The sequence below is a fragment of the Mauremys reevesii genome, linkage group 14 (genome assembly GCF_016161935.1).
Source record: "Mauremys reevesii isolate NIE-2019 linkage group 14, ASM1616193v1, whole genome shotgun sequence".
NCBI classification, from domain to species: Eukaryota; Metazoa; Chordata; order Testudines; family Geoemydidae; genus Mauremys; species Mauremys reevesii.
The window spans coordinates 33,913,927-33,939,102 of NC_052636.1; the positions used below are offsets into that span (position 1 = coordinate 33,913,927).

General features: G+C 50.4%; 1 pseudogene; it reads left to right on the forward strand.

The window, feature by feature from the left end:
* The first annotated feature begins 2,203 nt into the window (after positions 1-2,203).
* Positions 2,204-25,176, forward strand: part of LOC120381651 — a 259,864-nt pseudogene continuing 236,891 nt past the window's right edge.

Genomic DNA, 25,176 nt, shown 5'->3' on the forward strand with positions numbered 1-25,176 from the left:
TATTTGGGGTGTGAGAGTAATGTTGATTTGATTTATCAACTTAATTTAATGTGTATTGTAATTATTTTAATTAATTAATAATAATACTTAATCATTTATATTAATTAATATGGGTTTAGGCGCCAATTTGTTTGATCAGAAGATAAAAGTTCGTGTTTCAATCAGGTTCCACAGAATTGATAAAGGACCTTCGGGGTATGACAGGAAGCTCACAGTGAGACAGATATAGTCATAACGACTTTTATTATACTCAATGAAATAGTAAGTAAATTGTAAAACAGGTAGAATTACAGAGTTACAATTGTATTACTGTTATTCAGGAGATGCATATGATGATACAATATTATGTGCTGCAAACTTTGGTTAATATTCACACCCTGTTTTGATAAACTGGTGTTGGCCTCACCTCTGGCGGTTCTGGTTTCACAGCTCTTGCAAGGAAACTAATGCAAAGAGCTGTCAAAGCTACTTTGGAATTTACTTTTTAGCTCAACTAAATAATCTAATACACAAATTAAAATAAAGTTTAGAGAGACCAAGCTTAGCCGAGACCCTTTTGAACTTAAAGTTTGAAAAGAAAATAAGTGTGGCCTATTACTGGTTAATAGCTGTCGTAGATGGATAGCATGAATACGTAGTTGAAGATGGTGAAGCGTAGAGAAGGAGGAGGAGGTCGAGGTGCGGGTAAAAAGAGATATGTTACCTCTTTTTATAGCGAGGTAGGTTACCTCTTTTTTTGGAAATAAATGCCGGAAATCCTTCCTTTTATGCCCAAATTTCAGTCTTCCCCCATAGAAATGATAGGGTACACTTACTCCTTAGGCTAGTATGTATGTGCGTATGGATGGCAGGTATCTGCGCACTTGTGGGGTACTTGTTAAGCCTGTGAGTACAACTCAAAAATCCCCTTTGCTATTCTTCATTGTCTGTTGGTCTAGGTAAAGAGTCTTAGACCTAAGCGTAGGCACTTTATTTGGGTATAGGAAAAACAGTTCCTTTTCTGGATAAAAGGGCACAGGATATAGCTATGCTAACTTTGCTTTAACTTAAAATGCAGGTTTTTGGCGTGTAGGTTTCTTGCATTACAGCCAAATATATTTTTAATATGAATTAATAAACCTATCACAATACTGTACTTATAAGAAAAGAGATATTGATGCAGGCAAGCAGATGAATCCTGAGGGCTACAGATGTTACTGCCTAAAAATGAGATGGGCTTAAAACTACGGAATATTCTTTGTGACAAGTATCCCACAAATTCCACTGACCTCCCTTGTTTTCTTTGCCTGCAGTAGGGTTTCCAATTTCCAAACCTGCTGTGATCTCGCAGCTGGAACGAGGGGAAGAACCGTGGGTCCTGGACCTCCAGGGCTCTGAAAAAGAAGTGGTCCCGAGAGCTGCCGTCACAGGTGAGGACTTGGTTAAACAACTCAACAACTGCTTAGGAATGCAGGAAACATTTGGGATGCCCTACAAAGATCCTGTGAGCTCTCCAAGTTCAGGATTGTCCCCTGCAGATGTGGAATCATTATGGCAGATGTCACTCATGGCTTCCCTCCTATTCTGACTGACAACTGGCAGCAGGTCCCTCCCCGATCTCACTTTCCCCTGAGAGTTATGGTGCAATGAGGACCCAGAACTGATGCCTTCCTCTCTTCTCTGTGGAAGGGTTTGGGGAAAATCAGCACCTGATAGGTTTGATCTCTCCCACATATATTTTGGTTTGTTCATCCCTTTTTCCATTCCTCTCTCTGACATTTCCTTTTTCTCAGGCACAGGGAGTGACCTGTGTCTGGATTCTCTCTGTCTCCCATCCGGCGATGGGATGGTGAGTGAAAACAAGGAGGAGAAACCCCAGCAGGAAGACACTGTGCAAGTAGATCCACATTGGCTGTTATCAGGAAGATCCAAAGGGAATGTTTCCAGGAGTTGTGCACTCCCAGAAGACACAAAAGCCTGTGAGACTCAGCAGAGGCCAGAAGAAAACTACAGTAGCCACTCAGACCTTATTCCACACAACAGAGTCAACTTGGAAGAGAGACGCTACATGTGCCATGAGTGCGGGAAAAGCTTCAGTCGGCGCTCAAACCTTATCACACATCAGAGAATCCACACTGGGGAGACGCTCTACACGTGCTCTGAGTGCGGGAAACGTTTCGGGCAGAGCTCTAACCTTATCAGACATCAGATAATCCACACAGGGGAGACGCCCTACACGTGCTCTGAGTGCGGGAAAAGCTTCAGGCTGAGCTCTCACCTTATCACACATCAGAGAATCCACACAGGGGAGACGCTCTACACGTGTACTGAGTGCAGGAAAAGCTTCAGGCGGCGCTCTCACCTTATCAGACATCAGATAATCCACACAGGGGAGACGCCCTACACGTGCTCTGAGTGCGGGAAAAGCTTCAATCGGCGCTCAAACCTTATTACACATCAGAGAATCCACACTGGGGAGATGCCCTACACGTGCGCTGAGTGCGGGGAAATTTTCGGGTGGAGCTCTGACCTTATCAGACATGAGAGAATCCACACTGGGGAGACGCCCTACATGTGCTCTGAGTGCGGGAAAAGCTTCAATCGGCGCTCAAACCTTATTACACATCAGAGAATCCACACAGGGGAGATGCCCTACACATGCTCGGAGTGCGGGAAAAGCTTCAATCAGCGCTCAAACCTTATTACACATCAGAGAATCCACACGGGGGAGACGCCCTACACGTGCTCTGAGTGCGGGAAAAGCTTCAAGCAGAGCTCAAACCTTATCACACATCAGAGAATCCACACAGGGGAGACGCCCTACACGTGCTCTGAGTGTGGGAAAAGCTTCAATCAGAGCTCACACCTTATTAGACATCACAAAATCCACATGAGAGAGAACTGTAACAAATCCCTTGACTAGGGCTGGCCAAAGTTTTGTTTTTTTAATTACATTTGCTAATTCCCACATAGTGATTTTTGCACCATCTTCACCAAGGTCTCTCAGCTCCACCAGATCAGTTGCCTTCTTCTGCCTTTTGCAGCTCACCCTTCTTTGGGGTCAGTCCTGTGATCTTTTCTATCACCTCCTTTCCTTTGAGTCGAAGGAGTGTGTGTCCCTCCTGCCAGGAATGTTCATCAGCTCCAGGTTGGGGGAGAGAGGTTTGATCCCAACAAGCTACACTGAGGCAAAAAGTACCTGTGCCTGACATCCACTAGGGCTGTACATGGCGTTGGCTGCCTGCTAGTGATCGTAATGTAAACATTTGTAGTGCAGATGCAGCCCAGGTGCAGGGGTTGGCATTAGCTTTCCCCTTGACCTGACCTAAACTCCATCACTTTCCCTAGTCTAAACAAACCCTGAGCATCACAGTTATACTGTTCCCCCATTTCACAGCAACTGTTAGTCATCGAGTTCTCCCTTGGGGAACCAATTGTTTCATTCCCAGTTGCTCTGATGTTGCTTCAGGTTGTGCTGGGAGCAGATATTTTATTATCATTTTCCACACTTAAAATATATTGAACTATAACAAAGAGCAGGAACAGGGCAGGGATAGGGAAAAATGTCATGTCACCCATTGTAACAACAGACGTAGTTAGGTAAGACAGAGGATTCCCTTATTCCCCATCACCATCCTCCTTCAATCCGTGCTAGAGCCTAAGAATCCTTTTCCTTTCCCCCGTTGTGGGATGGGAGACTTCCCAAAGTGCTCCCTGTGCTATAGCACACGGCTAAGCTCAGAGAATAAACCCCAAATATCCCCTGAGCTTTGCTTTTGAATTCTGTGTTTCCGATTACTTCAAGCCTGGGCACTGTGATTATTTACCAGTTTCTCTAGCATTGTTCCTACCACTGTTTCTGTAACATATTTTGTTTTTTATGGGACAGGGTTGTTGTTCCTTTGCCTAACCCCAAGCTGGAAGGCCAGGGGGTCTGTTTTCTCTGGCCCCTCCCCAGAGACAAATCTGACAGGGTTGCACCTGCCAGGAGCAAACAAAAAGCCCCATCGGTCACACACACAAAGTAGATAGACACACACAAGACACAGAAGAAACTGAATTATTTGAGCTATCAACATTTCCACTTTCCCACAGCCATGTTAGTTCTGAAGGTTGTTTTAATTTGTTTATTTTCTTGGAACCAGAACTGGGGAAAGAGACACTGGAGTCAGTGGAATAACAGCGGAAGGGATAAGTCTCATGATTTGTCACTAACCAAAGGCTTTGTGAACAGAGCGATAATGTTACTGAATGGTCTGGCTAACCCTGCAGTTAGAAACAATCAGCTCTACGGGTGGTAAATTTACAGAGGCTCTGCTGCTGATCATGAAATAGAAGCACATTGCCTTTAAACAGCTGCTATTTCAATGCCTCTGAAAGTACAGAAAACAATGATCTATGTTAAAGGAACGTTGCCATTTCTCAGAGCCCCAATTTCTGTTGTGTGTGTACAGGAAGGTTTGAATGTGTAGCAGGTAGTTTAGTAAAGCTTAGCTATTTTATGTGTGTAACAGGCTCCTGCCCACCACCAGCAGAGGTTTCAATCACATACGATGGCAACTTACCAAATGTCACACAAATTAGTCCATCCTCCCCATATTCAGTCTCTGACCGGAATGTTCGAATGAGGCAGAGAACTGGGAAAGTATCGCAGTAGGAATACATTAACAAGTGGGATTAATCAGAGCTGGGCTGCAGACAGAGCCTGTTCTACAGCTGGTGAAGTGACAGGGACACACTCCCGCTAGTGCCGGCTCTGAAATAACAGCAGAAGCAGATCGAAGAGAATGAGCTCATGGGCAGCTGCCCTGTCAGTGCATCACTCACCTGGCAGGTGTTACACAAAACACAGCACTTCCCCCCACTGCCACCACTTCATTATACTGTCCATGGGGCTCTTTGTCCTGCAGGACTTTGATCTCTCCGGGTGGTCCATGGTGATTCATAACAGAGCCATTGGGGAGCAGGAGTCATCCCAATGGAAATCTCTCCACTTCTTTCTCAGTGTTACCTTCTTAGCCCTGGCTTTGGAGATGACGTTAGCCTTACTCCTGTCTTGATTTTAGGTAGGATTGTGATCACCTTCTGGGGCTTGGCAGCTTAGAACTTTTGAGGGCTTTTCTCTGCCTTTTTGGTCCCCGCTGCAGTCAGTACATTCTAGACATGGGCATGGTGACCTCCCTGGGGATCTTGACAGCTTTAGCCAGCTTCTTGGGGGCTATTTTCCTGCTCACAGCCACTGTCTTCTTCTCATGCCTTGTCCTGGGGGCCCAGCTGCTGGTTGAATGGGAAGGAGCCAAAGTGCTGGTGACTTTAGCCCGCACCAAGTGGCCTTTGCTCGTCAGACTCCTGAACCCCAACTGGATGTGGTTCTTGTTCTTCTGCACAGCACAGCCCTGGAGAGGAGGGATCTGCAAATGTACATTCCTATGATCCCTTTGTTTAATTGATGAAAACATAAACTAGACACTTAGAGGATTGGAACTGATTTCAGCTGATGGACAGGTGTGCTAGGTTTTTATGCATTTGGACAGTGAAATGTTGAGTGTTACATTCATTTCAAGCATCCCCGTATTGTGGAGCTCCTGAACATAATGGAGAATGGAAATGAAAATGTTTTCCCTTTTTTCAAAAATAAAAATAAAAAATAAGAGGCTTATTAGAGAGAACTTGGATTTGAAGCAGGGACCACTTGATCTGCAGTCAAACACTCTACCACTGAGCTATACCCCCTGAGAGCAGATACTTTCCCCATTGTAGCTGAAGCACATCAGTGATTCCAATAGCAGGGGCAGGTTCTCTCTGAGGCACAGAGATTTTTCGGGGAGTTGGTGGCTCCTTTCTTTCCTCACTCTGGAGTAAACTCAGCTTTTTATTCCATGGTACATGTTTTATGGACTAACAGCAGCAGCTTGAACAAAGAGGAGAGTGAATATCTCACTCTCAGGGCTGAAGGTGGCCATGTCCCCTCTGTCTGACCGTTGCCATTGCAGGAGAGAAGGTTTCAAGGGAATTGAATGCCCTGGCTCAGACTAGAGACACAGAAAGGTTTTGCTGTTCATTGAACAGCAAAGGAAATTGTGTCTGTATGTGAAACTGAGGAGGGACATGAAATGCCCACAGGGTGGCGCAATGCCCTAAGCTAAGGCAGGAGGGTGAAGGAATGGGGCTGAGGAATGACTGAGGTGGACTCACCTGGGATTGAAATGACATTTGTTTGTGTCGGGCAGTGAGAAATGTGACATTAATTCAGATGCAGGGTTGAGGCTTCTTTAGCTCCTTGTAGAACTTGAACTTGATTTCCTGAAGGGAAAAGGGAAAGTCTGGGGCGGCCTTTAGTCCCTGGCTGGAGCAGTGTGTGAAAAAGGCTCCAGCTGGCAATTACAGGCCACTGAGGCTAACGTCAGTACCAGGCACATTGGGTGGAATTGTAGAGCCCAATTATTAGACCCATCGGTGGAGGGAATTTGCTGGGTGTAGCGGGTGGTTCCCTGCTCCTGCCCTGCGGGGCTTGAAGCGCCCAGGAGAGGGCTGGGGTTGGGGCAAGGAGCCTGGGCTGACTGGGGGAAGCAGGCTCAGCTGTGGCCATGCCCCAGTCAGGCCCAACTGGCCCCTATAAGAGGCTGTGAGCCAGGAGCCCAGTCAGTCTCCCTCTGCTTGTAGTGAGAGAAGGGCCTGGCTGCAGGGACCTAAGCAAGACACCTAGATTGGGAGCAGGGCTGGGGAAGGGCCAGAGGAGCTGGGGGCTCTGGCCTGGAAAGCCCCAGGCTGCAGGCCTGACTATAGGCTGAATAGGTGCAGGGCTGCAATGGGGCAGCCCAGGGGGAAGCAGAGGCGGCAGGTCCAAACCCCTTTGCCTGTGATGAGTGGCTCATACTGCAGTCTGCCCCAGTGAACGGGGGCTGGATGGAGACTGGGCAGTAGCCGAGACTGAGGTGAAGTGGGGATAGTGGGTGGAGGTTCTCCTGGGAGGGGGAGACCCAGAACTGGGGGGTACTGCCAGGGTAAAAGGGGCACTGGGGTCCTGGGAGGGACAGGGGGCCAGCTGCGGTAAGGCAGATCACCGGCCTGCAGAGTGTGCTCTGACGGCTGGAGAGCTAATTCCCAAGACGACCAGCAGGAGGTGCCGCTGGGTGAGTCTGCCCCTGCTTACATTGGGGAAGAATGAACATGGTTTTTGTAAAGGAAAATCATGCCTCACGAATCTACTATAATTCTTTGAGGGAGTCAACAAGCATGTGGATAAAGGTGATCCCGTGGATATAGTGTACTTAGATTTTCAGAAAACCTTTGACAAAGTCTCTCCCCAAAGGCTCTGAAGCAAAATGGGATAAGATGGAAGGTCCTCTCTGGATTAGGTAACTGGTTCAAAGACAAGAACGAAAGGGTCTGATTTTCAGAATGGAGAGAGGTAAACAGTGGTGTCCCCCTGGGGTCTATACTGGGACCAGCACTGTTCAACATACTCCTGAGTGATTTGGAAAAAGGGGTAAACAGTGAGGTGGCAACATTTGCAGATGATGCAAACCAACTGAAGTTAGTTACGTCCAAAAGAGAGTGCAAAGTGTGACAAAGGGATCTCACCAAACTGAGTGACTGGGCAGCAAAAAGGCAGATGAAATTCAATGTGGATCAATGCAAAGTAATGCACATGGGAAAACATGATCCCAATTCTACATCTAAACTGATGGGGTCTAAATTAGCTCTTACAACTTAAGAAAGACATCTTGGAGTCACTGTGGATACTTCTCTGAAAACATCTACTCAATGTGCATTGGCAGTCAAAAAAGCCAACACAATGTTGGGAAGTCATTAGGAAAGGGATGGCTAGCGAGACAGAAATATAATATTGCCTGTCTATAAATCTGTGGTCTGCCCACATCTTGAATACAGGAGCTGGTCCCCCATCTCAAAAAGATATATCGGAATTGGGAAAGGCTCAGAAAAGGGCAACCAAAATGATTGGGGTGTGGAACAGCTTCCATGTGAGGTGAGATTAGTAAGACTGCGGGGAGTTTTCAGCTTGGAAAAGAGATGACTAAGAGGGGGCTAGGATAGAGGTCTATAAAATGATGACGGGTTTGGAGAAAGTAAATAAGGAAGTATCAGAGGGGTAGCTGTGTTAGTCTGGATCTGTAAGGAAGTGCTATTTACTCATAACACAAGAACTAGCGGTCACCCGATGAAAGGAATAGGCAGCAGGTTTAAAATAAACCAAAGGAAGTATTTCTTCACCCAACACACAGTCAACCTGGGGAAATTTTGCCAGAGGATGCTGTGAGGGCCAAGACTATAACAGGGTCCACCAAAGAACTAGATAAGTTGATGGAGGACAGGTCCATCATTGGCTATTAGCCAGGATGGGCAGGGATACAAAACCATGCTCTTGAAGTGTCCCCAGCCTCTGTTTGCCGGAAGCTGGGAATAAGCGATGGGATGGATCGCTTGATGATTCTCTGTTCTGTCGATTCTCGCGGGCACCTGGCATTGGCCACTGTGGGAGGATAGGATTCTGGGCTGGCTGGATCATTGGTCTGATCCAGTATGGCCATTCTTATGACCAATAGAGGGCAGTCCCCGACAGCAATATTTATATTTGGTGCACTGAAACGGCCAACTTTCCAAAGCTGACCAAAATGATTAGTGAAAGTGTTTTGGAGAAAAACACTAAACAGAACAATGCGAATGAAAACTGGGAGCTATTGTTTAAGGAGCTTGTTAGATGGGGCATAAGCCACATTGCCTAATTAGCTGAGCTTGCAATGGCCTTCCACTCAACTCGCTGACATTTCTCCGTCTGCAAATGTGGTACCCATTTTAAAACCTAGATCCAATCAATTACAACATGTCCGAAAGATTCTAGGCATCAATGATCTGATCATTGGATTGATAGCGGTAAACAAGAGCTTCCCATAAGGCTCCCTCCCTCCCTCTTCCCAAGAGCCACCCTCATCCTCTCTCCCCTTTCTGCTCCCGCATCCTCTGCAAACTTTCAAGACAGATGCCTCGTGATGGCCTTTGCTCATGGGGATGTTGCCACTTGGTCAGAGTTTTGGCCCTTGGGGGGAAGGATGCAGCAGATGGCAGGGGGGGTTACCCAGGGCCTCCCATGGGCTCAGGCCACTCAGACCCAGGCCACTCTGAGGGCAACACTTCTTACCACCCCGCTATTGTCCTAAGTTCACAGTTTATCACAGGAAGCTCTGAAGGGTGTCAACTCACTGCTTGGTACCTCTTCTCAGCTGGGCGTGGCATGGCAGCTCTCTCCTAGGTGGCAGCTGCCTCTGTTATGCTGACAGATCCAGGCTGGTGACGCGTGGAGGGCGGATTGAACCGGGACCTCTGGAGCTTAGTGTGTGGGCCTCTACAGCATGAACTAAAAGCCACCCGGCTGTTAGCGAAGGCTGTATAGAAGACATGTTTTATTGCTCCCTCTAAGTGATCTCGGTGCCACTAGCTGGGTCACCCCACCACACCCTGGAGGTGTGTGGGTTACATACTTCCCCTAGCTGAGGAAGCGCATCCTGAGCTTCAGAGAGTTCCCAGCTGTAACCCCGGACGACCCCTGTAACAATGCGGCCTCTGGCAGGACACTGCTGAGAGTATCAATTCAGGACAAATTGCTTGGAGCAGGGCAGTCACAGCCCGAGACTGGGTGCCCTTTACTATTAAAGCACGTCACACCAGCCATGCAGAGAGGACTTTGGTTTCACCCCACTGGCCAATCGGACGTCATACAAGCAATTCCCTCAGCTATTCCAGTTCCCTTCTATCACCACCAGCTCCGCTCCTTATGGGGATGAATGGTTATGAAAACCAATACCCCAGTAAAAGAAAACGGGTTCTCTCAAAGGACCAAGCCCCAGATGCAGGTCAATAGACGAGTCAGATCTTACCCACAAATCACGCTTTTGCAAACCTTTTAGCGTTGTTATGGAAAAATTGATCCATGTGTTGTGTTTTCAGTCAGATCAGTCTGAGGCCTTTTATTGATTAGAAGCACGCAGGGGAGAACCGTTATGGAAACGGCCTCCCCGAAGCTGGTTACAGACAGCCTTATAAAGCTTAAAACCACAATCGTAATATGCAAGTTACATACATCATTTCCTTATTATTTTGCTAGGAAAATATTGCAAAGTTAATGCTGATTGGAGCAGGAGTAAATTTCTTCCATATTAGGCTTTTCCTGTTATTACTTATCTGTTCTGTGCGGTTACGTGTTGACAGTAGGGGATGTTACAAAATTGTTTTTCATTCGGGGACTGTTAGGACTTTCCACTGTCTCCTCCGTGCCCCCCTGCTTGACTTGTCTGGCCGGCCCTGGCAGCCTGACATGAGGCCTGGGCCTACAAGGCCTTGGATAACACTGGATTTTCCCTTACAACCTCTAAAATATAAAGGTTTATTCATAAAAAGAAAGAAATATTGATGAGAGTTAAAAATTTTAAAGGAATCAGTTACACACAGTAATGGCAAAGTTCTTGGTTCAGGCTTGTAGCAGTGATGGAATAAACTGCAGGTTCAAATCAAGTCTCTGGAGTCCATCCACAGCTGGGATGGGCCATTCAGTCCTTTGTACAGAGCTTCAGTTTGTAGCAAAGTCCTCCAGAGGTATGAAGCAGGACTGAAAATAAGATGGAGATGAGGCATCAGCCTTTTATAGCCTCTTGCCATGTGGTCTTTGCTTTCTTTGTCCCAAGGACACTCTATCCAGCACGGGGCACAGAAACACCTTAGAGTTCTGTCCATAGGCAGGTCCCTGCAGACCTTGCTGAGTCACAAGGCGTATCTGCCTTCTCTCAGTGGGTCGATTGTATAGCTGATAGTCCTTAATGGGCCATCAAGCAGGCTAGGCAGAACTGACACCAACTTCTCTGGGCTGTTCCCTGGAAGCAGAGCACAAGTTTGAAATACAGGCAGCATAGAGCCAATATTCATAACGTCAACTACAAAAATGATACACATCTAGAGATAGCATCATTATAATCAGCCAATCATAACCTCTCCATAGACCCCTTACACGACACCTTTCTACAATATTGGCTGCAAATATAGATCAGTGGTCGCAATGGTGATCTATACAGTTACAGATTATGTCAATAACGTCATAGGAGGTGACATGGCATCAGCGAGACTGATACTGGAATACTGCCTCCAATTTTGGTGTCTTCATTTGAAAAAGATGTTGTGAAATTGGAGCTGGGGCAGCAAAGAGCCACCAAAGGTTCTGAGGGTTGGAGAAAAATGCCTTCTAGTGAGCTATTGAAAGAGTTCAACCTCTTTAGCTTATCAAAAGAAGATTGAAAGGTGACTTCATTGAAATGTTGAAGTGCCTTAATGGAGAGAAAAGATTGGGTATTAAAGGGCTCTTTAATCTAGCAAAGAAAGGAATAACAAGACCCAATGGCTGGAAGATGAAAAGAGACAAATTTGTATTACAACTAAGGCACAAATATTCAACAGCGAGGATGATTCATCACAGGAACAAGCTACCAAGGAAAGTGGTGGATTCTCCATCTCTTGATGTCATTTCATGAAGACTAGATGCCTTTCTGGAATGTGTTTGCCCCAAAAGTAGCTCTTGTGTCATACAGGAGGCCTGTGATACGCAGGGGGTCAGATTAGATGCTCTAATGGTCTCTTCTGGCCGTAAAGTCGACCAATTTCTGAAAAACTGAGTGTAGCATTGGGAGCAGCGTCTGATGTTTCCCTGTCTAGCCGGCTTGCTGCCTAGAACGAACGCTCCTTGAGTGGGGTGATCCACAGGGAGTAACTCAAACCTCCAAAGTGCCTGGCCAGGGGCAGGACACTGTCACTGCAAGGGAGGGGTGTGGCAGTGACATCACAAAGGCCTTTTGCAGGACCTCAGCCTATTGGTCAAAGGTGATGGGGAGGTGGTGACCTCACAGAGAGATGCTGACATCAGCCAGGCAGGACAGGGGCGAGGGGCCAGGGAAACCTCAGAGACCCCTGTGGCTTTGCTTCAGCAAGTCTCCTTCTCCAGGTCTCTCTTTGAGGAGTGAGAGAGTATTCGGGTTCACGGACGTGAGCGCCAGGAGGAACCTCTTTCGAGTTTTCTCCTTCCCTTTTAGTGATTTTACTAGAAAACAGCCGTCCCTGTTTAGAAGGTAAGAGCCTCCTGGAGGTTTGAAACCTGTTCAGTCTGATCCATCTGTTGCAGGGGAGGGCTCTGCAGTTCCCACTGTGGGAGGCCCACCCAAAAATGTTGGGCTAAAATAGTGCTCGGGCAGTGATCCCCACCAGTGACCTGGGCCATCCATTGGGCTCTCTGGTGAGAACCTCAGCCTCCCGTCCTCAGTCTCTACCCTGATTGGCTGAGCAGGGGTTATTGACAGGAGGAGACTCAGATCCTTGTTGGTCTTTTTAAGACCAAGGAAATAAGTCAGAACCAGTTCTATGTTTGATGAATTTTGCTGCTTCTCTGCATTAATGGTCTCTGAGCAGCTCATGATTCTCTCTGACATTGCAGTTCTCCTCAAATACTTGCTGAATAATTCCTGTGCACTGTTGTTGGTCTGGAGCTCATCACAGAGCTCTTTATTCAGGTCATTCAATGTCTGAAATTCAAGATCTGATGGTTAGTTTGTAAAAGCAGCAAAGAGTCCTGTGACACCTTATAGACTAGCAGATGTTTTGGAGCATGAGCTGTGGGTGAATACCCACTGTCGGATGCATGTAGTGGAAATTTCCAGGGCAAGTATATTGAAAATCAGGGCTCTTGGGTCCTATTCCCAACTCTGCCACTGACTGGCTGTGTGACCTAAGACAAGTAAATTCTCCTTTCTCAGACTCAGCTTCTCCTCTTTCGAGTAGGGATAATAATGATCCGCTCTTGACTACCTCACGGTGGGTGGAGGCAGGGCCGGCTCTAGGTTTTTGCCGCCCCAAGGAAACAAATTTGGCTGCCCCAGCACAATCCTGGCCTCCCACAACCCTTGCTGCCCGAGCCCTGGGCTCTGCCCCCACCTGCACCCCTGCCGCCCCAGCTCTGGGCCTCCCCTGCCGCCCCAGCCCTGGGCTCTGCCCCACACCTGCACCCCATGCTGCCCTAGCCCTGGGCTCTCCCCACCCACACACCTCTGCTGCCCCAGCCCTGGGCTCCCCACCTGCACCCTCCTTCTCCCCCTGCCCTGGGTCACCGGTAACTTGCTCCCAGGACGGATCATTCAGCAGGAATTTTGGATGTGCACAGAACACAGACAGGACTGGTTCCCGCATGGTTACAGAGCTGCAGTAAAGTGGAACAATTTTCAGCTTGTGTGACTGGAGGAGATCTGGATCCATATTATAAGACTGTCCTCCATAAATGAGGAAAAGTTGAGGTGCCTTTATTATTCTTTGTTTCTATGGGGAATTTGCCAGTGCAATATCACTGTCTTCCTTTTAAACAAACAAAACTAGGGACAAAAATGGCAATGGCTGTTGAAAATAGCAATTCCAGTCCTAATAACCACTGGGAAGCATTTCTTGCTCAAATTTATCCTACTTTTTCTACAGCAAATGACAGTGGATCAGCATATTTGATTTGGGAGAAATGAAGTAACAGCTGCCCAAACTGAGCTGGAGCACTCCTGAATGCTGAGGTGTTCAAATCTGGAAGGCAGGTGCTAGATTCCCTTTCTGAACATTAGCTAAATCTGGAAAGGAAAAGTCAATTTCTGCTTCCACGGCTCAGGAGTGGAAATCCTCCTACGTGCCTGGTGCTGTATCTAGAGCTGCCCAGGTCCAGCAGAGCCTCCTCCTCACTTTTCATTTTAACTTCTGGTGGGATCCACGTACCTCCCTTGCCAGGGCTTCAGCACTGTCCCTTTAGCCCCCCCAAATCCTTATTTGGGGGCTGCCAGGTGAGGTCACACCAGTATCCATCAGCCCGTCTGGGGATGTCGTCTGAAGGGGATGTCTGGGGCAAAGCTTTCTAGTCCAAACCGTCGGTGGATGCAGGGGGGCGGCATTTTCAGTAGTTTAATGTTTGGTGCGGCCGTGAGTGGCTGCTGGGTGCAGTGATATCGTGACCTCCCCTGGGTCGGTGAATGAGGCTTTACACTTGGGGGGGGTGAGGGGGCAAGTGGGGCGCAGGTGGGCGAGTGGCAGGTGGGCACAGAGGTGAGCAGTGACAGCAGGGGCTCTAGGGGCGGGCACGGGGTTTCTGGGAGGAGGGAGGAGGTGAAAGGAGGTGAGTGGGGGGGGTGGACTGACTAGCAGGAGATGCAGCCGGCCAGCGGGGGGCTAGCGGGTGAAGAGGGGTGTGACGGTGAGATCTGGTCACCCTAGGGGCTGTTTCTTCTCCTCCCCAAACCTTCCTTTTCAGCCCACAGCTGTTTTTGGGGGCAGCGCTGGGGACGGAGGGGTTGGTTCTGTGGGGCGGGCGGTGCTGCGGGGGGGGGGTTGCCACAGGGATGGGTGGCGCGGGGGGGGGTGGGTCCAGGGGGCTGGGTGGCACGGGGGATGCAATTTTATATTCTTGCCTTGGGTGTAAAAATAGCTAGTTACGGCTCTGGGACCCCATATTGCGCTAGGTGCTGTACAATCCCTGGCCAACACTGGGACACGCAGGGGTTCCCTCAATTTCCCTGAGCCTCTGCTGCCCAACTGCTTCTGACTCCATCTGATCACCCTTCCCCGCAAAAAAACCACCTTTCCAAACAGTCCTTCTTTCCCTGCCCCCTGATTCTGCTTTCACACCCTGGGCCCATCTCCTCTCTTCATCTCTCCCCTCCCCCCCAGGTGAGCAGAGATGGCGGCAACTTCAGCCACTGGAGCCAGCCCCAGCGAGCGCTGCAGCCCGCCCGGGGGGTGTTTGCAGACACAGGAAGGGAGCAGCTGGGAGCGGGGGGGTGCTGGGAAGAAGGAGGCAGGAGAACAAATCCCAGGGGCGGGGCAGCTCCTGGGGGCGGGGCTCTGGCACAGCCCGGAGGCGGGGCAGCTCCTGGGGGCGGGGCTCTGGCACAGCCTGGGGGCGGGGCAGCTCCTGGGGGCGGGGCTCTGGCACAGGCCGGGGGCGGGGCAGCTCATGGGGGCGGGGCTCTGGCACATTGTGACGCAGGAGCCCGGGCTCAGCAGCTGCTCCCTGGTGGCCACGTGCTGCCAGCAGCGCTGGAGCCGCCCGGGCCGGAGCGGAGCCGCTGTTCTCAGCTGCAGCAGGAGCTGCCCCCGGCCCCGCTGGGCTCCAGGTGGGGACAGAGCCTGGGGCCCGGGGCTCCCCTGGGGGCGGCTGGCGGGGTGGGAGGGGAGAGGCCGGAGCTGCAGGCGGGGAAGGGCGGGGGGGAGGCGGGGGGTTGATCGGTCTCTGGGCCCCAGGGGAGCCCCGGGGCAGAGTGTGTGTGTGAGTGTCCCGGGCCCAGGCGTGCGCATGGGGGGAGCCCCGGCACCCCAATGCCCTGAGCCCCGGCTGGGGGGGCTGCTCCCAGGGGCGGCTCTAGGCACCAGCGGGCCAAGCGCCCGCTTGGGGCGGCATCCTGGGGAGGGCGTCATTTGGCTCCGGTGGAGCTCCCGCCGGCATGCCTGCGGCAGGTCCACCGGAGCCAGGGAAGACAGGACCCGCCGCAGTCTGCCGCAGGCATGCCGGCGGGAGCTCAACCGGAGCCAAATGCCGCCCTCCCCAGGAAGCCGGAGCCGCGGGAAGAGGGGACCCGCCGCGGGACTGGGGAAGGGCGGCGCAGCGCTCCGCACTGCTTGGGGCAGCCTACTTTGTAGAGCCGCCCCTGGCTGCTCCCCCCCTCCCGTGGGGGCTCCGGTGGGGGAGGAGGCTGCGGCGGCTGCAGGCGGGTGCTCTGCCCCCCCCGGGACTGACCCGCTGCCGGCAGCTTGTGGCGCCTCCTCCGCGGAGCTTTTCCCTGGGGGCGGCCTGGGCGCAGCTACGATCAGCTGTTTGCTGGGCAGGCTCCGCTCCGCTGCTCCCCCCCTCCGCTCCTGGGGGGCTGAGTGAGCCCCCCCCAAACAGCCCCAGGGGTCGGGGGGGCGGGGCCAGCAGTAGCAGCAGCAGCAGAGCCCCCCCCCCCGCTCCCCTGGGGCTGCCCCGCCCCGCTCGGGCTGGGGGCTCTGCCAGGGCCCCCGCGTGAATCACTGCTCCCTGCCTGCCAGGCTCGGCTCCGGCCACAGCAGCGGCGGGTGCCCCGGGGAGCCCAGCTGGGCTGGGGCTGGGGCAGGTTGGGGGGCGGAGAAGCTCCAGATACCGGCAGGGGGGGCGGGAGAGGAGCCGAGCTGGGGGGGCGGGAGGAGAAGCCCCGGGCCCCAGCAGGAGCTGCACTGCGGGGAGGAGGGGGAGAGGAGCCCCCCTGGGGCAGGGAGGAGAACCCCGGACCCTGGCAGAAGATGTGGGGCTGAAGTCCCCGGCTCGGGAGCCCCAGCCACCTTAGTGGCAGAAGTTGCAGGGCTGAAGCCCTGACCCCACCTCTGTGTGGAGCTGGCCTGAGCCCCTCTCGCTCCCATCCCCCCTGTGGAGCTGGCTCCCACTCTCTGGCTGTGGAGAAATTCAGCCCAAATCTCCCCATGTTGGTATCTCCATTTCCTGCCCCCCCCCATCACCCAGCCATGGATGGATTTAGCCCAGGAGCCAGGGTCAGTGTTGGCCCCATTGGGCAGGTGGGATCTAGGGCTCAAAGAGGAGAAGTGACTTTCCCAAGGCTAAGCAGGGAGTCTGTGGCAGAGCAGAGACTCAAACCCAGACCCCACGAGCCTGAGTCTCGGGCCGTAACCACGAGGCCACCGTCCCCCCCAAGGAGAGGGACCCACCTCCGCCACTTGCAGTGGGTGGGGGGGAGCAGCCACTAGACAGAGCTGCCAGGAGGTGGGGAGTGGGGTTCTGATAGGTGGGGGTGATTAGTGGGTGGGGTCTCTGGAGGGGGCGGTCAGGGGACAAGGAGCAGGAGGGTTGGATGGGTTGAGGGTTCGGGGGGTGCCTGTTGGGCAGTGGAGCGGGATTGGAGCAGGCAGGGAGCAGAGGGGGTTGGATGGGTCGGGATTTCTGGGGCTGTCGGGGCGGGAGTGGTTGGATGGGGTGTGGAGACCCGGGGTCTGTCTGGGGCAGGGGTGTGGATAAGGGTCAGGGGACAGGTAGGGGTAGGGTCTTAGGAGTCAGTTACAGTGGGGTCTCAGGAGGGGGCAGTCAGGGGATAAGGGACAGGGGTTGGGGTTCTGAGGGGGCAGGAAGTGGGAGGCAGTGGATGGGGTGGGGCTAGGGTGGGACTCCTGGGTGCACACCTAATGAAATGTGCTGTGCACACCTATGGTCACGGGGGTGAGCTACTCACATCCTTTTCCTGTTTGTTCCATTTCTTTCCGTCTCAAAACCTGAGAACAATTCTCTCTAGTTCTTCCCCTTCTCTCTCCCCTCCCCACACGTGGCTAGAAAATCCAAGGAGTTTCCCTCGTTTTCCCTAAAATTACTGACTTTCTAGTCTCTTATTTTCCCTATTTTCTCCATAATTCTTAAATTCTCCTCAGCTTTGGGATGTGAACCCAGCCCGTTTATCTGCAGCAATTTGTCCTTGGGTGGGTGGGAATTTGCTGTCCTGTGTCACTCCCCCAGCGTGGGTGGTGGTTAGTGGGTGCTGGCTGGGGAGCCCGCAGACGCGGCTGCCTCTGGGAGATGGGGGCCGATCTCTGCCAGCGACAGGACATGGCCGCACAGGAGGGGAAGGGAGGAGCCAGTGTCACTATGGAGCCGGCCCAGCCCCTTTGGTTCTGCTCCTTTCCAGCATTTTGTTCAGAGACTTTATTACTGGGGAGGCTGAAAAATCTCCCTGTGGGCTTAGCCTGGCAGGAGGGGCCAGGTCTCCCTGCAATAAAGAGCTGGAGCATGTTCCCAGCATGGCAGAGCCTAGGCTGTGTCTCTGCAGGGAAAGATCCTGGGGGAAATCGTGATGTGACATGAACTAAAGCCTGTTCTGAAACCTCCGCAACTGCCCTTCTCGCCCTGCCAGGCTGCAGGATGTCATCCAGGTTTTGCTCCAGCTCATCCCATCCTCCCATGGGACAGGGAAGGGAAATGGCTGCAGAGGATCCCGTCCAGGTAGGGGTTATTGGGGAGTTGCTGGTGGGTTCCTGCTGGAGGGAGAGGGACAGCAAATGCACCGGAGGAGGGAGGCTTGGGCAGTCTGGCTTGGGGGTTGGAGTTTGCCAAAAAATTCCCAGGAGGGAGGATGGGAGGAGGCCAGGGTGTAGCAAACCTGTTGGGACTTGTTCAATATGCGGCTTCCATTCTAGGAACAGACCCACGAGGTAAGAGGGTGGAAATGCTCTAATTTGTGGGACAGGAAACAACCCCCTAGGTGGGGCTAGGAAAATGGGCCAGACTCCCAGGGCTGGAGCCCGACCTGATTAACCAGCGGCTGCTGTGAGATGCAGAGGGGGCACCCACCAGGGAGGCTGGGGAGGGGGGGGAGGTTCTTAACCTTTTTCTTTCTAAGGCCCCCCAACGTGCTATAAAAACTCCACGGCCCTGCATGTGCCTGGTTCTCTGCATATCACTATCATGTATGTGACTCAGTAAGATTTGACTCCATCATTGCTATTAGTATCATACTTGGAGCTGCGTTTATTTTCATAGAAATTTTAAGTTACTTTACAGACAGATTTAAAAATACAGTTTGAAGATAAATGATCTTCATCTGCACAGTGTCTAAAGTTTTGAGTTTAGCTATTTTTTTCAAACGAGCCCTGCTAAGGTAAGTACAAGCAAAATGTACAGTCTGTTATTTGATTGTAAATATTGTAAATAGCAAATGACAAAGCACAATACGGCAAGAACAATAATAATGATAATTACTCCAGCCAGGCCAGGTGAGGCATTTTAGAACTTGTTACTCAAAGAACTGAATTTAAGCATAAGACAGAAATAAAATGATGAAATTCAGAGATCAGTTAAAAAGCTAAACTACCAGCACTGTCATCCTGACCGAATGTGGAAGAATAAAATTACAGAGACTACATGTACTTTGTGCATTTTGACAGGAGGTAAAAGGAAGTAACAACAGTAACTGAAGAGTGTGTGGGGGTGGAGTGTGAGACACACCCGCTGTCCCTTCCAGCCCAGCGGCACTCACTAGTCCGAAGGCTCGTTCACACGGCAGCAGGGGCCAGCAGCTCCCACTCCTGACCCAGAGGCAGCAGCACAGAATCTTGTCCCCACACCTCAGCTCAGCAGAGACTGGGCACAGAGGCAGGAGGGTGGGGCCACCCCGACATCAGCCACCCCCCCGCCCCTGCACAGCACAGGAGGCTCCTGGGAGCAGCTTGGCCGGGGCAGCTCCAAGGGGGGGGGGGGGCAGGGCTGCAGGAACAGTTGCAGGGGCAGACAGCTGAAGTTACTAATGTAGCCAATAAGGACACATTAAATGCAATTTCAAAATGACTGATGACAAATGTCTAAAAATTATTCTAGTGGGTGGGAGATGAGGCAAAAAAGGGGGGGGGAAGGAAACTTGTCAAAACTTGTATGACAAATGAAGGTATAAAGTTATTACTACTCAGGTTCTTCAGAGACCCCACAGCTTCTAATAACCCAGGGGACAGGACTCCTTACCCAGCGAGGTCACCGTCTCATAGTTCTCCTGCATGACATCCCTGTAGAGGGCTCTCTGAGTGGGGTCCAGCAGAGCCCCCTCTCCCCTGGTGAAATACACAGCCACCTCCTCGAAACTTGATTAAATACAGACAGTTATAACTGAAATCACAGGCAAGGATCAATCCACGTAACAGTTAGACTAAGATCAGTATAGTAAAGAGGGGCTTGCACGGTGCGGACGTACAAGTTATGACACCAATGGAAACAAAGATCGAGGGGCAAGGGAGCCCGTCAGAAGGGAGGCCCTGCTTCAGTTTACACTGTCCTGGGGACCTGACAAAATGAAAAAATGGTCACTAGGAGAGGTAATTTATCCACTTCCTTATGGTAATAGGATGGCGATATACCGCATCTGCTGCTTTGCTCTGATTACAATAATGTCAATAGCTGCCCCAACCCATACCTGGCCTTTGGGAAGTCCATAATTTAGCATCAAGCCTTAATACTCATGATTTACATCACTTCCAACTGCTGAGATCCTGCATAGCAACCTAATTGCTAAAGCCCACCCCAAGCTTCCTTCTTTCAGAATCCTGTGGCGTATTCCACCTGTTTGTAGTTACTTCTTAGTCTGTAAAAATGAGGGTGCAAAATATCTGACCTGGGATTCTCTCCTTAGGCCTGGTCAGGTAAATCCCAGACTTCAGCAGAACTTCTCCCACAAATCCTCCACCTAATATAAGGCCCTGAACTGTAGCAAGCTGAATAACCCATTTATCTATGTTCACCTCCTTGCCCCTCCACTCATGGTCCAAGCTCATAAGCAATTCTCTGATCATGACATCTTACCTCTAGCGAGTATGAAATTGCCCACAAGACGTGAGACTGGGTCATAGATCGTAAAATCAGGTCGGGGTCAACAAGAGTGAGAGTTTGGAGAGAGTCTTGTCCCCCCTCTCCCCATCTGCAGCAGCCACAAGCTGTCTTCCCTCCAGGCTCCTTGGATCTCTGAGCCTGTCCCTCCTGAGGCTGCGTGGCCCAGTTCTTGTTTCTGACCTTCTCCTTTTCCGGAAGAATTAGAGGCTGTTGCTCCTGAATGTTAGTGTGTAATTCCCCAGCCTTCTCCTCCCACTGGGGGAGTTTAATTCTCCCTCCCATTACACCTGAGTCACTAGATTTCCTAATTCCCCAAAATGTGCTTTTGCAATGTCACAGTTCTGGGGTAGCGAAGCCTTTCACCTGCCTCCATGGTCTGCTCAAGGAATGGCCCTCAGGTATCAGGCCTCTAGCCAGCCCCTCTCTATGGGCAGGGACCCACATGCCTCCTTTTTGACCAGGGTGTGAGGATTGCAGCTTGTCCTCCACTGTGTTTGCTGGACTAACGGCCAGTTCCAGGGGCTGTGAGCAGTGTGTCTGTCTGAGACAGAGGTGGGACTTTTGGTGATACTTGTATGATGCCAATACACACCTCAGTTTCCTGCTGTGATTGGTATTGCTATGATTGTAAAGAGCAGGAGACGTGAGGTGTTTTGTCACGTAGCTGTCATGGGGTGATATGAATGGGTCATTAAGGACTGGCTGGGGCCAACATAGATCAATGGGATACCCGACAGAGACAAGGGAATAATTGTCACCTGTCCATGGGAGGATCTCAGCTTGGCTGAGTGAAGCACACATGGACTCGTTATGTTTTGAGAGCAGGAAGAACTGGGCTCGCAGACACAGGGAGCTTTGCTGGAGTGAAGACAAATGGACAGACACAGTGAAAAGAAACCAAACTGTTTTCTACAGCAGCCTGGCTCAAGGGCATTGGCCAGTGTGGACTATATTGTCTTCATTGCTTCTCTGTGCTAATGAAAAGACTTTCCAGTGCTGCGTTTCGGTTGACTAATAAACCCTGCAATGTTTTAAAAGTCTGCCCAGTGTCGCAGCAAAAACTTCCTGAGGTGCATTGAAGCATGAATGAGGAACAGTCTCTGAACAGGAGTGTCGTTCAGCTGGACCTGCTGGCAGAGCTCGCAGGTTGAAGTAGGAGTGTTGAAGCCAGAGGCTCAGTCTCAGGTGCTGAAGCTAAGTGGCCTGTCCTTGTGGAAGAGTGGGAGCCCTTGGGGGTCTAGTGCACTCAAGGGGCACCTCCCAAGGACTGTTTAAAAGCCAGGGCATTGCAGAGATCCTATGGATCCATGACAGTGCCAAAGGTTCAGCCTTATGGGGAAAACAAGAAAAGGATCTAAATGCGTGTTTACCATCGCTCCCTCTCAGTCCTCATGGGAATCCCTGATCCGTTCCAAAGTGTATTAAAACCTTCCTCAAAGGCTCACCTCTTGGTTATCAGGTCATGTCCGTTTTGTTAGAGGTTTTCCCTTCACCCTCCCATTTCCCTGGTTCTTGTCATGCAGACAGCAAGCAGCGAAAGACCAGAAGTCCAAAGCGCAGACAGTACCATGTTTATTGGGGTTAGTTTCCAAGGAAGCATATTCTGAAGCCCTTCACACCAGTCGGGCTTATCTCGATATACGGATACAGTCTGTTCCCCAGTGTTCCCTTCCCAGCTCTGACGCCGCAGAGCCTTTATCCCGTGTCCCCTTCCCAGCTCTGATGCAGCTGAGCCTGGCCTGTGTTCCTGTTTCCCCACACCTTAACAAACATGACTCCAATTTCCTTCCTCCTGTTGGACCCCATTTATATAGTAATATTCTCAGCTATACCTTAACCAATCATTTTACTGAAATGTAACGAACCAATTCTAACATATTGTAACATAATTATCTAACCAATTATATCCCACCACCCTAATTAACTTACACCTAGCAAAATTAACTGTACAGCAGAGAGAAACAATTACAGAACCAGACAGATTAACAATGGAAAAGTGGGGCCATAAAGATAGAACAATACAGAAATGAGGGTTTCATAACCACAAGCATTGAGAAGTGATTTCTTGCCAGACAAGCTGCTGTCAAACTAAGTTTTCTTTAACCATCTTAAGATCTGTTTCTTTATCTGGTGGTGATGGGCACTATCAGGACAGGATCGTCTTCCTAACAGCCCAATAGCACCTTATTTCAGTGTGACTGGTTTGGGATGTGAGGATGTGACCCTTCGCTTCCCAGCTTATGGCTGCCCCTGCTGCTTAGCCAAAGGCCTTAGCCTAAGATCAAGGTCTCAGACGGTCACAGTAAGAGAAGGCCCAGACACAGGCAGACTGTGATTTTGATTCTTTGTTTTCATACTCCTGTAAGCAGCTAAGCGATAAAAATACCCCTAAGTTCTTAAAGTACAGGCTTTACAGACAGGCCTGAATATCTCTGTTCTAAGAGTTGGGTCTATCCCTTCCCCCATTCTGTGTCTGTCTTGTCTATTCAGATTGTAAATTCTTCAGGGCATGGCCCAGCTACTATTCTCTGTTTGTACTTGTCGTAGCACAATGGGGACCCACTGTTAGTTGCTCCTTAGGCACTAAGGTAATGAATATGATTTATAATAATAACTCTCCTGCCACTTGGAGCCAAGGAAGCTGGTCTTGGGATGTTACTGCTTAAAAATGAGCTGGGGGTTAAAACCATGGACTATTCTTTGTGACAAGTATCCCACAAATTCCATTGACCTCCCTTGTTTTCTTTGCCTGGAGTAGGGTTTCCAATTTCCAAACCTGATGTGATCTTGCAGATGGAACGAGGGGAACAGCCGTGGGTCCCAGACCTCCAGGGCTCTGAGAAAGAAGTGCTTCCAAGAGCTGCCTGCACAGGTGAGGAATTGGTTAAACCAACTCAACAACTGTGCGGGAATGCAGGAAACATTCGGGATGCCCTACAAAGACCTTGTGAGCTCTCCAAGTTCAGGATTGTCCCCTGCAGATGTGGAATCATTATGGCAGACGTCACTCATGGCTTCCCTCCTATTCTGACTAACAACTGGCAGCAGGTCCCTCCCCAACCTTGCTTTCCCCTGAGTGTTCTCATGAGATGCAGACCAAAACTGATCCCTTCCTCTCTCCTCTAGGGAAGGGTTTGGGGAAAATCAGCTCCTGATAGGACTGATCTCTCCCCCACGTATTTTGGATTGTTCATCCCTTTTTCCATTCATCTCTGACATTTCCTTTCTCTCAGGTGCGGGAGTGACCTATGTCTGGATTCTTCTGTCTCCCATCTGGTGATGGGCTGGTGAGTGAGAATGAGGAGGAGAAACCCCAGCAGGAAGATGCTGAGCAAGGAGAACCACATTGGATGTTATCAGGAAGATCCAAAGGGAATGTTTCTGGGAATTGTGCACTCCCAGAAAAAGTAAAAGCCTGTGAGACTCAGCAGATGCCAGAGGAGAACTTCAGTAGCCACTCAGAGCTTATTACACGTGAAAGAATCAACTTGGAAGAGACACGCTACACATGCCATGAATGTGGGAAAAGCTTCAGTCGGAGCTCTCACCTTATCAGACATTGTAGAATCCACACAGGTGAGAAACCTTATGGATGCTCTGAGTGCGGGAAACAGTTCACTGGTAGTTCAACCCTCATCTCACATCAGCGAATCCACACAGGAGAGAGGCCCTACACATGCTCAGAGTGCGGGAAAAGCTTCAATCAGAGCTCACACCTTGTCAGGCATAGGAGAATCCACACAGGAGAGAAACCTTATGGATGCTCTGAGTGTGGAAAATGCTTCAGGGATATTTCAAACCTTATCTCACATCGGAGAATCCACACTGGGGAGACGCCTTACACGTGCTCTGAGTGCAGGAAAAGCTTCAATCACAGCTCACACCTTATCAGACATAGGAGAATCCACATGGGTGAGAAACCTTATGGATGCTCTGAGTGTGGGAAATGTTTCTTTAATCGTTCAGACCTCATCTTTCATCAGAGAATCGACACATGGGAGAAGCCCTACACATGCTCTGAATGCGGGAAAAGCTTCAATCAGCGCTCAAACCACATTAGACATCAGAAAATCCACATGAGAGAGAACTGTAGCAAATGCCTTGACTAGGGCTGGCCAAAGCGGGTTTTTGTTTTGTTTTTTTAAATCACATTTGCTAATTCCCACATCGTGATTTTTGCACCGTCTTCACCGAGGTCTCTCAGCTCCACCAGATCAGTTGCCTGCTTCTCCCTTTTGCAGCTCACCCTTCTTTGGGGTCAGTCCTGTGATCTTTTCTATCAACTCCTTTCCTTTGAATCGTAGGAGTGTGTGTCCCTCCTGCCAGGAATGTTCATCAGCTCCAGGTGGGGGAGAGGTTTGATTCCCAACAAGCTACACTGAGGCAAAAACTACCTGTGCCTTCCATCCACTAGGACTGTACATGGCGTTGGCTGCTCAAGTTAGTGATCTTGAGGTAAAAAGACAATTATAGTTGTAGAGCAGATGCAGCCCAGGTGCAGGGGTTGGCATTAGCTTTCCCTGACCTGACCTAAACTCCATCACTTTTCCTAGTCTAAACAAACCCTGAGCATCACGGTTATACTGTTCCCCATTTCACAGCAATTGTTAGTGATCAGGTTTTTTCTGGTTCTCTCCCTGCCCCCTCCTACTATATCGGAAATGGAGGCTAATCCTGAAATTAAAACCTCCCTCCAAAGGAATTAGAGTGGGGGAATAGGTGAGAGAAATAGCCTGTGTGAGAATAGAGACCCAGGATAGATGGTAACAATTGTATTAGTAGTATTTCAAATGGAA